Source organism: Dasypus novemcinctus, chromosome 9 (assembly GCF_030445035.2).
Source record: "Dasypus novemcinctus isolate mDasNov1 chromosome 9, mDasNov1.1.hap2, whole genome shotgun sequence".
NCBI classification, from domain to species: Eukaryota; Metazoa; Chordata; class Mammalia; order Cingulata; family Dasypodidae; genus Dasypus; species Dasypus novemcinctus.
In genome coordinates, this window is record NC_080681.1 from 13,153,239 (window position 1) to 13,168,630 (window position 15,392).

A 15,392-nucleotide genomic window follows, 5' to 3' on the forward strand; every position below is an offset into this window, starting at 1 on the left:
TAATTTTGAAACATAATGTGTTAACATAGTTTAAAACAAAAATAAAATTATCTTTCTTAAATAAGTATTTGTAATAACTATTTCCAATCCTTTTCTCTCATCCATAATTTCCCCCTATAACTACAACGAATCAAGGAAAATTGAAGGCAGAGGAAGTTCAGTACCCTGAACAGCCCACCGGAAGGGCAGATGTTCTGTCTCTGGGAAAAAGAGCTTCCATCCTGAGAACGTGAGATTTATGCAGTCAGCTGTATCTAATTTAAACAACCTTTTATTACAGCATTCTTGTATTTCTTCCAGATTTTACCCTTAAAGCTGTGGAATCACCTCATATTTTCAAGATTTTTTTTGAAACAGAGAATCATGTTTTGTAAACTAAAGGTCAACGTCAGGGAGATTAAGCCAAAGGAAGATGTTGGCAAACATAAATTAGCATCTCAGATAGTAGGGTAATTGTTACAGGAATTCATACCACTTTCCTTAGCCCAAACACGTGGTTCAAATTTTAACCCTGAATGAATAAGATCTTCTGTTTTTCAGGTTCAATAGCTACCTTGATAACCAGCTATTTTCTTTCTCTTTTCTTCTTCTTCTTTTTCTCAACTTATTTTACAGTTCTTTTCTTCTCTCTGAGGTCACTTTGTGAGAAAAATACTAATGAAGCAAAGGAAGTTGAAATTTTTCTGAGTATGGAATGGAACTTCCCTGGTGTTACGTACATATATTGAAGCCAAGATAAACAAATGAGGTTTTATATTAGCCAGAATTTTAAAAGATTGAAACCTTTTGGAAACCACAGGGTCATTTGAATAGTTTTCCTTTCTAAAATAAGTTGATTCATCCTAATTAACAAGGGAGAAACATTTAGGAAATCTAAAAAACATCTGTAATGCCTTACACATCTCCCCAAGCCATGATGAAATGAGAGCAGCAACTAAGGTTAGTGGATCAGAAAGACTAAAGGTGCCTGAGTCTTTGTGCCATGTTTGATCCGTGGTACCATCCCTGCATTGCTTACTTCTGGACTTTACATTATTGTGGAAAAAATAAACTTAGAAATTGTCAAGGCATCTTAGAGGGTTTTTCCAATTCATAGCTAAATGCATTCTTCTTATGAATTTGGGGTAGTCACTAGTATAGAACATTGATCTTTCATAAACAATGCATGAACTGCATTCATTAAGTAACTTCTTTTTATTTATTATGTATTTAATATACGCTAGGCATGTGCTAATCCTGGGGATACAAAAAGATTTTTCCGAGCTTTCTGAAGTACATCTGCCTTGCCTCTATGACTTTTAGGAGGCTGTGATAGTGATGTACAGACTCGGGTATGCCTATTTCTTTTCAGTCTTCATAGGATTACAGGGCAACAGCAGAGAAACTGTAGTTTGAGAATCATTTTAAAGATCAGGTATGTACTCTGCTCACACGGATCCCATAGTTTAAGAACTGGTAATTAATACACTGTAGTGATTAGGGATGTGAACTCTGGAGTCAGAGTAAGAGGTTTAAATTCTGACTCTACCACATACTAATTGTGAGACTTTGAGTCAGTAACTTGTCTGCTAAACCTCAGTTTCTTTATCTGTAAATGGGAATAACAATAATACCTTCTTCATAGAGCTATTATGTGGATTAAATGATCCAATGTACATAGAGTCCTGGCACATGCTAAATGCTTTAAAATATGTAACATTATTTAAATGGAAACATAATAATATAGTTATTCCCAAATGCGTTCAGGGAAGGGATGAGTCATGGACTGTGCTGGAGTATAGGGGAACAGATGGCGTGGATCTGGGAAGAATTTGTTGAACAGCTGTACTTTTGCAGCACCAATCTGATGTTGGGCCAGTATGAAGTCAGCTCCCCTAAAATGACTGTCAACATCAAGAATCTAAACAAAAGCCTGTTTATCCATTCTAGTCTAGCCATCAACTCAGTTTTTGGCTGCATGAGTTAAGCTTGTCTTTGGGAACTGGAGCGAAAGATTGACACTCAACCTCATGATTTCATTAGCACCTGCATGAGTATCAGACAAACCACAGGGTCTTTCCTACGTGTCTAAGTTTTTTACTCTCTGAGGGTTTCCATTTATCTCTTCAAAGAAGGGAGGGTTATTGACTGGAACTGCTCCATCGTTCACACTCTCTTAGGGATCCATATTCCTGTAATTTTAAAAAGCTGCCCATAGAGGATTATATTTAATAACCCCAGTAGTGTATATGAGAAAAGCTTACTTCTAGGTCTTAATTATACGTACATAATCATTGGGCCATTTTTTCATTAAACCCAGATAAGTCTAAACAAATCTACATTCCCTTGGTGTTTAACACTCCTAACTTCTAATGAAGTCCCTTGGGCTTTTGGGTCAATTTAAACAAAGAGAAAAATATGAAACTTTTAAACAATGATTCATGGAACTCATTATAATCAATTGTCTAATTTTCTGCCCTTTACCCGTGTATTCTAAGAAAGTCAGTTCCTAAGAGCTGTCCTGTCTACTCTGTTCTCTCCTCATACCAAGCTATCACAGGTTGGGGTGTGGAAATATTTGGAAAAGACTCTCCCTTCCGTCTTTCCTCCTTTAACCAAACTTTTCTCTCTCATCCATAAGCATAGGGTAGAAGGGCTCTGGGAGATTCCCTGAGTTGTACGCTTAACAGACAGAGGAGATGTTGTGGTTAGGGCCAAATACAGTGTTGGATGATGAGTTAGTTGAACAGCAAGACTCCAAGGCTATTGATGAATGGATTACAGCTGATATGAAGACGGTTTCCTGAGTCCTCTCACATTTCATCTTTTTATCAAGGTGGTGAGAGAATGGCATAACCATGGAAAAACTCAGAATTCAAAACTATTTTCACAGTCTATTATGATAGGCTTAAATTTTTTTAGGTTTTTCACTTGAGAATTTGTGGGTTTACAGAAAAATCTTGCATAAAACACAGGGCTCCCATACACCACCCAACAGGCATAAATCTTACCAGATTAGAAATAAATAGAAATAAATGTAAAATCCTTCTTTGGGTCTCCCAAGCTACCTGCACATTTGGAAAGAAATTAGTAAATTTAACTAATTTTTCATTCAGCATGTGGCAGTGGTATAATTCACTGCCAAACATTATTATGATTTTAGACTTGGTTAATAGGCATGTAATGCCCAGAATGAGGGACTACTCTGTTCCACACTGAGTGTTCCACATCTGGAGTGTGTTCAGTTCTAGGCACCGCATATTGAGAGGAGGGTTGACAAACACATCTCAAGCAGAAGAACAAAGATAATGACGGGCACCAAAAATGTCCTTTAAAGAATAACGGAAAGGTCTGAGGAATTTTAGCCTTGAGACAATTCCCAGCTATTCCTGTATCCGTATATCTGTTAGGTTGCTTTTGGCATCAAGAAACAAAAGACATGACTAAAAATGACTTGAGTGAAAGGGGTTTATTTTTCTTTCACAGCAATAAGTCTAGAGATAGGCAGTGATAAGGTTTGTTCCACAGTCAACCACGTCAAGCTTTGAAATGCCTTCTCAGCAATTCTTTTAATCTTCTTCCAATGGTTACCAGATCTTAGCACATCTCTAAGCATAAAAAATGCTCTTGCACAACTATATCCAAGAGCAGAAATGGAGAAGCAGAGTTTCTCCACAACCCACACCAAGAAGGAATATCTTCCTAGAATCTCTCCAGGAAACCACTCCTTATGTCTCATGAGCCAAGGTTAGGTCTATTTCATGTTCAAAGCTTTGGCATCATCAGTGTAATTCCAACTCATATTATTTTATGAAAAAGTCAATGTTAAGAACACTCTACCATCCCAATTTCTTGGTCTTCTCTTTCTTTCACCCACTACATTCCTAACCACATCATATTCCTTATCACTATTCCTTATCACTCTCTGTCTCTGAAATGGTGAATACTCATGATAACTGTTTCATAACCAGGTTCTCTCATTCTCTCACTACCATTATATCTATGGTCTAATAATGATATGCAACCACTTTGCCTTTGCCTCCTCCTTGTCCTCAAGGTTTAACATGTCCCTCCAATTTTAAATTTTGTGTCTGTCCAGCTGAGACACCCACTGTATTTTTATTAACCTTCTTTTTTCAGCAACTTCACATCTTGCCTCATAATCTTCTGCTCAACATGGATTAATCCAATCATCTGACCCTTCCATTTCTATCTGGGCTGGTGAAGAACATAGCACAAACTTGAATATTGGTGTCATTTCGAAAATATGTCAGTTCCCCATTGTATTACATGGCACCCTTATGTGCCAGAAGCCAGCTTTTTCTCCTATTATCAGTGCCTATTCAAAATCTTTCCTTCTCTCCTCAGCTCCCAAACATCACATCTATTTCCTATCTCTTGGCAGATATACTTTCTTCCATTTCACAGAAAAAATAAGAATATTTTGTGTACCAAAGTAACAATAATCATCCATACATATTATTTATAAGATAATGAATCTATAAGAGCCTTCAGTTTATTTTATGTAGAGGGAAAATTTGAGGCTCTTCTAAAAAAGAAAACCACCCTATAAATGTAATTTACTGTGAAATGCATTTAAAAGAATTGATAAATAAATGGAGGGATGGATGATGGCTAGATATGTGATAAAGCAAGTGTCATAAATTGTTATTGGTAGAATCTAAGTGGTGGGTATACAGATGTTCACTGAAAAAATTTTTTGGGAGTGGATGTGGCTTAAGCAGTTTAGTGCCTACCTCACACATAGGAGGTCATGGGTACAGTTCCTGGTGCCTCCTGAAAAAAGGAACAAACAATCAGAAAACAAAATGAAAAAGCCAACTCAGGGAAGCCTCTGTGGCTCAGTGGTTGAGTGCCTTTGAGGTCCCAGGTTCAATCCCCAACCCCCAGTACCTAAAATAAAAAATATATATATATATATGTTTATTTCAAGTTTTCTGTATGTTCAAAATTTTTCTTAATACGAAGTTGGGAATCAATTTATATCTTTATAAATCAGAGATACCTATTTGAATGTTACTATCCAGAGTGAACCAGTTATTGACCAACATATCAAAACAGATTTAAATTAGCATTTTACAGGCCACAGCAGTAATCTCTGAAGTAGGCTGACATAAAAGACTCCTTTGTAGGCACAATGAAACATCAACTTTTATTAGTTAGTTAACTAGCTTTGTAACAGAAAAGAGAAAAGAATGATTACAAATTTAAAATGTTAGCACAAGTCCTTAGACTGGAAAAAACAGTAGCTTTGATATTATTTTTAAATTTTCAGTCCCTAACTTTATCTTGATTTTTTTTTTTCCTAAATGGCTTTATAGTTTAGAATTCCCCTTTCTTTCACAGCTGCATCAATAGCTCTTTCCTATTGCCTGCCGTTTTGGAGTTTCTTTCGCAAGGAACTGTTAATTACAGGGTCCTTGTTTTCAAAGTTACTTCCAGGAATCCTATTTGTTCATGCCAGATGAAAGAGAGCAAGCCCAAGGAAAACTAAAGACTTGCAAATACAAAGAAAGTAGGATTTTAACAAATGCAATGTGGAGCAAATAATATTCAAATTCATCAGTAGGGTCAGGTCTGGGAGCAATTAAGAAGAAAAGAGATTTCTGGCAGAGTGTGGAGGACGGGGACAGGTTTGAAGAAGAGGAAGACAGACAAATAGCGCTTTGCCAGTTGGATCTAGAATGATCGTTAAGCCACCTTAAAAGATTTGGGGGGATAAGAGAGTATATATATAAATAGTTGACTTTTAATTTCATTTTTGCTCATGTGGGCTTATGATTTCATGAGAAATTGTGTTCTGTGAGGCCTGCCTAGGCCATGCTCAGGCAGGAAGGGACACAGAATCAGGAGCAGCCCAGACTACAGCAATCTGTCCTTTCCTTCCTATTTGTTGGCTGTTAAGGAAGAGAGCAATTAACCACTAGACCAAACTCCTAGAATTTGTACTACCTGGGTTTTCTTCTTTGTATGTGTATGTGGATCTACTCTTCATTCATTCCCTTTATCTCCATATCCAACTCTATTCTCCTTTCATACGTACTTCACTCAGGACTTTTAAAAAGTCATCCCTTTTCTACATGTAGCAGTGGCTTCTGGTGAAGATATTCCTCATGGAATGCTGTCGTCATTTTCCTGAAGACTCTTCTGGAGCGTCTTCTTCATTCCCCCTCACCCGTCAGGAAGAAAGACTTTGAAAATTCCTTGTTCAGGGTCCATCCTACTTAGAACTCAATTTCACTGTCCCCAGAATGCTGAGGTCTGCCCTTTTTTACAGTTAACACTAAACAATAACAGTACAGCCTCTTCTCCCTGGGCACAGAGAAGTGTTACCTATTGGTAGCTTTTTGAAAAAGTAATGAAAATTATGAACCTTCTCCCTATATAAATGGCCGTTTGCACACACACATAGACATAACATTTTACCCTTAATTTAGGAGGTTTCGTTAGCCTCTGAAATCCCATTCATGTTCCTTTAAAGGTACATTTAACAATTCCAGTTCTGGGGCTGTTCACAGGTATTCAAGGGATGAAAGTACATATTAAATTGCATATAAAGTTGTTAGGATGGAGACATGTGTCAGAGACAATTTTATAAGTTCTTTAAAAGAGTACCACATATATTCATTATGAATCAGTCAGGCTTGGATGTTTCTGAAAGATATTTTTAAAGTCAGGTTTTTGAACTATAATTTACATGTAGCAAATTCACCCTTTATAAGCAAGTGTACAGATTTATAAGTTTTGACCAATGTAGGGAGTCATGTGAACATCACCTCAATAAAGATAGAGAATATTTCTATCACTCCAAAAACTATTTTAACCTTTTTGTATCCAATTCAGTCCCTCACACCCCACACAACCACTGATCTGATCTATAGTTTTGTTTTTTCCAGAATGTCATATAAACAGAACCACACAATCAAGCAATTTTTGTAGTCTTTGTGCCTGACTTCTTCTACTTAGCATTATGTTTTTGAGATTTATCCTTTTTGTTGCAAGTTATCAGTAACTACTTTCTTTTCATTGCTGAATTATATTCCATTTTATGAATATACCACAGTATTTTTTTCCATTCACCATCTTTACAGATGGACTTTTGGATCATTACCAGTTTGGGCTAGTATGAATAAAAGCTGTTATAAACATTTTTGTACAGGTCATTGTGTGGACAAATATTTTTATTTCTCTTGAGTAAATGCCTAGAGATGGGATTGCTAAGTCATGTCAGACTTAGTAGGAAACTACCTTAAAGATATTTAAGAGAAAAACCTCTGTGAAAATATGTCACAGTAATCTTCAACTTAAAGCTTTGAGACTTTGGGGACAGTTACTTAAAGTCTCCGAACCTCAATTTCCTCATCTGCAATGTGGTGATAATACCTCTTATAGAGTTAATAATAAAATTAATGTCAGAATTAAAATAAAATATCATTGAACTAACAGATAGAAAGGATTAATTAATTAATCTTATGTGCAACAAATAACAATGGAATTAAAACCTGCTAGCAAACGTATACGATAACTTTGGCTCTCTATCTCCATCTTGTGGTAGCTCAAAAGTTTTGGAAGTTGGTTCTATTAGAAGAGATAACCAATTTAAACTATGAAATCCCAAAAATTACTCTCCAAGATTGTTGAGTGAGAGTTGCTAGAAGTCCATCTGTGAGGCTTTTATATGTAGGAAATCTCATCAATATCTCAGCCATTCTATGTCTGGAGAAGGGGAAATTTATCCCACATGGACCCAACTAGCTAAGCCCCCAGGGGAGCAGCAGCCAATCCAGGGGCTTCCAGGATTATCTACATTCTTTTCATGTCCTTTCTTAGTAGTGCAAGTGTAGGGCCATCCAAAACATCTCAACAGGTAAGGAGTATCATGTTGGGTCTACTCTGTGCTTTTGTTCTTTCAAGATTATCCCAGCTAAATGGTCCTGGAGATACAGTCTCAGTAGATGGTTGGAGAGTGAATTTGAGTATGGGCACGTGATTTTAAGAGCTACATTTTCTAGAGCTAAAGAGGAGAAAGTGAACAGCACCATAACTGCAGCTGCATAATATACAGGTGAAATGGGCATAAGGTCAAGAATTATTGACAGCCTGGAGTGAAGGAGTGGTCCACCTATTTATTCATTTATTCATTCAAGATCTACCTATTTATTCATTCAACAAGTCTTTATTGAACACTAATTACCTAGGTCAGAAATATGTCGTGCTGGATGAATGGAGAACTGATAGCATGCTAGGCCTGGAGGCAAATATCCAATAGTTAGTTTTCATGAGCATGATTTTTTTGTGAAGCCCAGGAACAGCTGACCTCAGAATGTCACAAGTGTTTCCCCAACATAACCAGGTAAATTCTGAGGCAGCCTACCCTCAGCTGGACTAGTCTGTTGCAGTGCATTCAAATCAGTTTGCCCATTGACTTAGCTTGGTGGCCTCCAGGGAGTTTCAAACCTTATCTACTGAAGTTCTAAGGAAAGGCAGGAAATTGAGGTCTGGAGGGTGTCATGAAGCAATTTGAAGAATGGATGTGGCTTGGGACCATTAAGAAGTTTGGGACAGTGTCTGATGTTGAATATGTGGGAGTACTATATATTGTATATATGAATTACTGGGTCTAAAACTTTTGTGAAGACAAGCTTAATAATTAGAAAAAAAAGAAAGAAAAAGAAAGGACATAGACCCTGAGGAAGAGATGGAAGAAGTTGCCTTGCCAATGTGCATACAGGGCAACACTGATGGAAGGCAAAACATCAAAAACAAAGCTTTTTCATTTTTTAATTTTGTGATGCCCCAATTTATTTTACTTTAATTTTTCTAAATTAGTATTTATTCTATATCTAACCTCTAAACCCATCACTATATTCCATTTTATTGTTAATGGAGCCTGGCAATATATTGGGCTTCACTTTCAGGGAGGTTTTGGACCACATGGGGGTTCAATGGTGGCAGGAGAGGAACACTCGTGTAGGATGTTATTGGTGGGGGTGCATGGTTGGGAGGGAGTTCTCCAGGGCATATATGTGCGGTGCATAAAAATGTTTGGATATTTTCATAGCGGTTACAGTTGGGAACGATGGCTGGGGGAGTGCTGAGTTCCTGGCCAGGGGAGCTCTGTTGCATTCCCTAATGGAACAGCAACAATCCTCCGAGTGCAATGGCTAAGACCAATAAAGAAGGATGGTCCAACAATGAGCCCTTGATGCTAATGACTATGCTTGCGGACCTGTGTGTCTGAAATAAGAACTAGGCCTAGAGCTGCAGGGTGCCTAAGAGTTACCTCCTGGGAGCCTCCATGTTGTTCAAATGTGACCAGTCTTGAAGCCAAATTCAGCATGTAAATGCATTGCCTTCCCCCAAGCACGGGACATGATTCCCAGGGATGAGCCTCCCTGGCACCAAGGGATTACTACCAAGTACCAGCTGATGATGTGGCTGGAGAACGACCTTGAATAAAAGGGTCAACTCAGACCAGCAGACTTTCTCAGCCTACCTGTAATATCAGGAGTTAAAAATGCTTTTTGACCCTGAATAAAAGGGGAGAATGGAAAGGACAATTATGGCTATGTGTCTCCAAAAAAGAGCTGGGAGGTCATCAGAGGGGTCACCCTTATGCACACCTCAGCAGAGTCCCAGAGACAGCTAACGTAGATACAACCCCAGGTATTGGTTCTTCTGAGGGCTACAGAGACCCACAGGTTCTATGGTCATGGCAGATGGACTTCAGTGCCATGTTAGCTAGCCCTACTTTGGAGTTTGTGGTCCTGAGTGTGATGGAGTTGGACTCAGGTGTGATCTTTGTTCACAAGCCTCTCCTGTCACTTTTACCAGACCTGTGGTTGGTGCTGGGGTTTAGTGTATACTCAGGGGACCTGAATCTCTGGACTGACCATGTGATAACCAGGCCCTGAGCTTCACCAGACTTGCAACTCCTACCCTCTGGTTTATTGGACTTACCTCAGTCAACTAACAGGGAGGTGAAGAAGGTCCATCACCACACCAGGGAGCCAAGAGTGCCTACAACTACAAACAGGAGAATTGCATCCATCATCCAAGTGGAATCTAAGCACCCTCTCAATACAGAGGTGGAGTGGACATAACCATCCCAGGGTCCACAGAATGGAGGAATAGAGTATAGATTAGACTGGACTTACTGATAATCTATTCTGGAACTAATGTGATTAGTAATAGAAGTAAATGTAGCACTGAGACGGAGAAAGTAGCCATGGTAGCTGCTGAGGGTGGGAATGGGAAGAAGAGATGTGATGTGGGGGCGTTTTCAGGACTTGGTACTGCAGGGACAGTTACTGGACATTGTATTCCTCCCATGGCCCACTGGGTGGACTGAGGGAGAGTGTAAACTGTAATGTGGACCATTGACCATGTGGTGCAGCAGTGCTCAGAGATGTATTCACCAAGTGCAATGAATGTCCCATGATGATGGAGGAGGTTATGGTTATGGGGGGAGCAGGGTGAGGGGGATGGGAGGGTATATGGGGACCTCATATTTTTTTAATGTAACATTAAAAATTAATTAATTTTTAAAAAAGAATATATAATGATATATAAAATACAGCTATAAGATTGGAAATTAAACATTCACTCGAATAACATTTGAAGACGTTAAATAAAATATAAAAAATTCATGTGACATGTTGAGTAAGAAAAGCAGATAACAACTGTAGGGGAAAAAACCTCAAGAGAAAAAAAACCCTAAAATTTCTTTTACCAAAATAATAATTTCGATAGTCTTTCTGTGTGTGGAATTTGGGGTAGTTTTGTTTCCATGCTTAGAAATATTTTGCTATTTTGTAAATAGTCTCCAATAAATCTGCATTAAATTTGTTTTAAGGAAAAAATAAATAAAAACAATACAAGTTATTGGTGGTAGGGTGAGATGTTATATATGTTTGATGTTATATGTTTGTTTTGTAAGTTCACAACTATTATACATTATTGTTTATGTATGATATATTTCAATTAAAAAAGGGAAAAAAGGGAAAAAAAAATAAGTTTGGACTCTGAGTTAAACACCAGCCACTACCCAACTCTTGTAACACTTTCCTTAACCCAACAGTCTTGGTCTTCTTGCAAAAGAGAGAATTTATCACCAAACTACTTGCAAAACACACCCTTACTTGGTCACCATTTCCTATATTTTAAGGAAAACAAGAATCATATGAGTAGGCAGGGTAAACTCTTGCCTAAATAACTAGAACTATGTATTTGTGCATTTGAAACTTGTAGTAGATGTTGACAAATCATTCTCCCTGGAGTTCATAACAATTTACATTCCTAGTAGTAATATTTGAGAATGCTTATTTCTCTGAACTCTCACCAGTGTATAACATTTTTTTAATCTATGCTAATCTGAAAGACAAGTAAAACATTTTACTATGCTTTATTCCTCATTGTGCAAATACTGAAAGACAGTAGAGGTGAGAGTAGGTGTCTATGGCCAGGCTGCCTGAGTTTAAATCTTTGTTCTACCACCTACTAGCTGAATAAATTGGGGAAATTTTTAAAAATATATATATATATTTAAAGACACTTAAATTACATGAATGTTACATAAAAAATATAGGAATTCCCATATACCCCACTCCCCATACCTCCCACATTTTCCCACATAAACAACACCCTTCATTAGAGTGGTACATTGCTATTGATAAGCACATTTGGGAGCAATGCCACTGAGCATGGATTATAGTTTACATTGTAGTTTACACTCTCCCACACAATTCCGTCAGTTATGGGAAGATATAGAATGGTCTATATCTGTCCATGCAATATCATTCAGGATGATTCCCAAGTCCTGAAAATGCCCCCTAGGAAAGTTTCTTAATCTCTCTTTGCTTCAGTTTCTTCATCTATAAATTGGAGATAAGAAGAGTAACTACTTCAAACAATGGTTGTTGTGGGCATGTAAAGATCCTAACACATTGGAAATCTTGATTAACACTATTTATTATGAGCGAAATTCAGCAACTTTTAATTTTTTTAAGTGCCATCTATTTCTTGTTCTATTAGTTTCTTTTACCTTATCAATTCTTCTTCTTTGACCATTAGTATTTTAGTATATTTTAGAAATTAGCTTTTTATTTTGATATGAATTGAAAATATCTTTCCAATTTACTTTGTTTTGCAGGTTTATTTTATGACTTTAGCTTTGAATTATAATTTAAAAGACATATTGCACTGGGAGATTACAAAAAACTCTTCTGTCTTTCATGAGATGCATGGTGATACTTCTCATTCTATCCTCTTTTTCTCTTTTCATATATTCATTTCTGCGTCCTACATTATGGGTCATTTCTTCAACCATAACTTCCACTAATTCTCTCTTCAGCTGTATTATTCTCACCCATCCATTGTGTTCTAAATTTGATTAGCTCTATTTTAATTTCTAGAATTTATCTTTCTTTTTCAATTTACCACTTCTTTTTCTACAATATCCTTCTCTTGACTTATGTGTTTATTCTTTCTCTTTCTCTTTGAGCATATCTAATTTAAGAACTCTTTTAGATTGTTCTACTAACTGTAATTTTTTGTGTATGCTCTCTTCTACTCCCTCTCAAAAAAAAAAAAAGACAAAAACAGTTTGTTTCCTTACATGGCTTGTACATTTTTTAAAATTGTGAGTTCATCTTCAGAGAGAGTTGTTTTCTGTGGAAGTTCCTCATGTCCTGGGATCTGGGAACAACCTCATGGGGCAGATTAAAATTTTGCTGTGATCCTATAGGTTTCATTGTTGCCAAAGGAGTTTTGTAATATATTTTGACTCTGGGTTCCTACACTCCTGGCATGTGGCAATTAAGGAGGCTACATGTGTTGACTTCCCTCCATTACCTTTTTCTAAACACAGTCCCATGAAGCTATCAAGCCTCCTATGGTGTCTCTGGTCTGAAGAACAGAGGACTTTCATCTCCAATTTCATGGGTGCATGACACCCAGCTTTATTCCATTGTAGCTCCTTGTCATGCAGAGACCATAAGCCTCATCAACCTCTCTTCAGCTGCCATTAAAATCCCATCACCAACAACCAGCAAGATGGCAGTGGAGTAAGGAGCTCAGAGAGTCAGCTCCTGCTATAGGGCAGTTAGTAAACACCCAGAGCTATCTGGAGCTAGCTGAAGTACCTGTTTGGGGGCTCCAGGAGGTCAGAAGAGCATCCTGCAACATCCTTGAAGGAATGGAAGGAGGAGAATGCCCATCTTCAGAGAAGATTTGTAAGTAGAGTGCTCAATGCCACAGAGACCAGTGCCCATCCTCTACTGAAGGCATAAACCATCTTGGGAGCTGTTCTGCAGCTGGAATTGAAAGCTCCACTTCCCAAAAACTGGGGAGGAAGAGACTGTTGAGCACCAACTTCAGTTACTGATGAGTAAATTCAGCAGGCTAAAATATAATCCTGAGAGCACCTAAAGTTTGAGGCTGTCCAAGTCAGAAAAAGACAGGAGCCAACATCTTAACTCCATGCCTGGCACGAGGGGAAGTGGGGTGGACTGAAAATCTCAGTACTGGTGGGGACAAGCTTCTTTCCACCCAGATCACATTGCAGCTCTAGCCTAAGCCCCAGCCCCACTTCTGGGAGGGAGGAAGCTGCAGGGACCAGCATCAACCTCTCTGGGAGATTACTGGCCAATCTGCAGAGGCCAGTGATTGTCCTACTTTGATGGCACAAGCTGCCCCAAGAGCTATTCTGTGGCTGGAATTAGAAACTCCATTTCCAAAAAACAGGGGAGGAAGAGATGATTGGCCACCAATTTTGGCTACTGATTAGTAGACTTGACTGGCTAAGGTATAACCTTAGGAACAGCAGGAGTGTGAATCTGTCCAAGTTGGAAAGAGGCCAGTAGCCACCATTTTCACTCCATCCCCAGCATGAGGGGCATGTAGGCTGACTGAAAATCATAGTAATGGTAGGAACCAGTTTCTTTCACCCAGATAGGCTTGTAGCCTTAGACTAGGCTTCAGCCCCATCTCTGGCAGGAAGGAAGCTGGCAGGTCCTGTACCAGCCTATCCAAGTAACTGCAGATACCTTTGGCTGGCATAGGCTGAATGATCAGAAGTCTACCAGGGCACCTAGGGTCATCTTGGACCCACACTGCATAGATTACTGCCCACACCTGCAGCTCCATCCCTGCCCCAGGCAGGGGAGAAAAGGACATGAAGCCTCATCAGTCTCTCTGAGCAATTACAATCTAGGCCTGCATGGCTTGGATTATTCACACAGCTGTGACCCTGTCCTACCCCTAGCAAAGGAGAAAGTTGGGAGAAGCTTCATTGGTCCCTGGGGAAATGAGGGCAGCTTAAGCCTCCACAATTTATAACACCAATTACATCCTTGCCTCCTGCTGCACAACCAGCAAGGGAGAAATGGCAGGAAGCCCTAAACTAAAGAGAAAAACTGCACCCAGAATAAATACTCTAGTAAGTCAGATGCCAAGACACCAACAAAAAATTATGATCCACACCAAGAAACAGGGAGATATGGCCAGTTAAAGGGACAAGATAATCCTCCAGATGACATAAAGGAGTTGAGACAACTAATCATAGATGTTCAAATAAATCTCCTTAATAAATTCAATGAGATGGCTAAAGAGATTAAGGATATTAAGAAGACATTGGATGGGCACAAAAAGAATTTGAAAAAATACATAGAAAAATAGCAGATCTTATGTGAATAAAAGGTACAATAAATGAAATTTTAAAAACCCCGGACCTCCTTGATCCATGTGGAGCTGGCCCATGCACAGTGCTGATGCATGCAAGGAGCGCCGTGCCACACAGGGGTGTCCCCCGTGTAGGGGAGCCCCATGCGTAAGGAGTGTGCCCTGTAAGGAGAGTCGCCCAGCATGAAAGAAAGCACAGCCTGCCCAGGAATGGCGCCGCATACACGGAGAGCTGACACAAGATGACACAACAAAAAGAAACACACATTCCCTAGCCGCTGACAACAATAGAAGCAGACAAAGAAGAACACACAGCAAATAGACACAAAGAACAGACAACTGAGGGGGTGGGGAGGGAAGGGGAGAGAAATGAATAAAAAATAAATCTTAAAAAAACATTGAAATCATAGCAGATTTGAGGAGGCAGAAGAAAGGGTTGGTGAGCTTGAAGAAATGCTCTCTGAAAGTGAACATACAAAAGAACAGATGAAGAAAAGAACGGAAAAAAATTGAACAAGGTCTCAGGGAACTAAATGACAGCAAGAGACGTGCAGACATACATATCATGGGTGTTCCAGAAGGAGAAGAGAAGGGGAAAGGGGCAGAGGAATATATGAAGAAATAATGGTAAAAAATTTCCCAACCCTATTGAAGGACATAGATATCCATGTCAAAGATGCACAACGTATTCCCAACTGAAAAAAATCTGAATA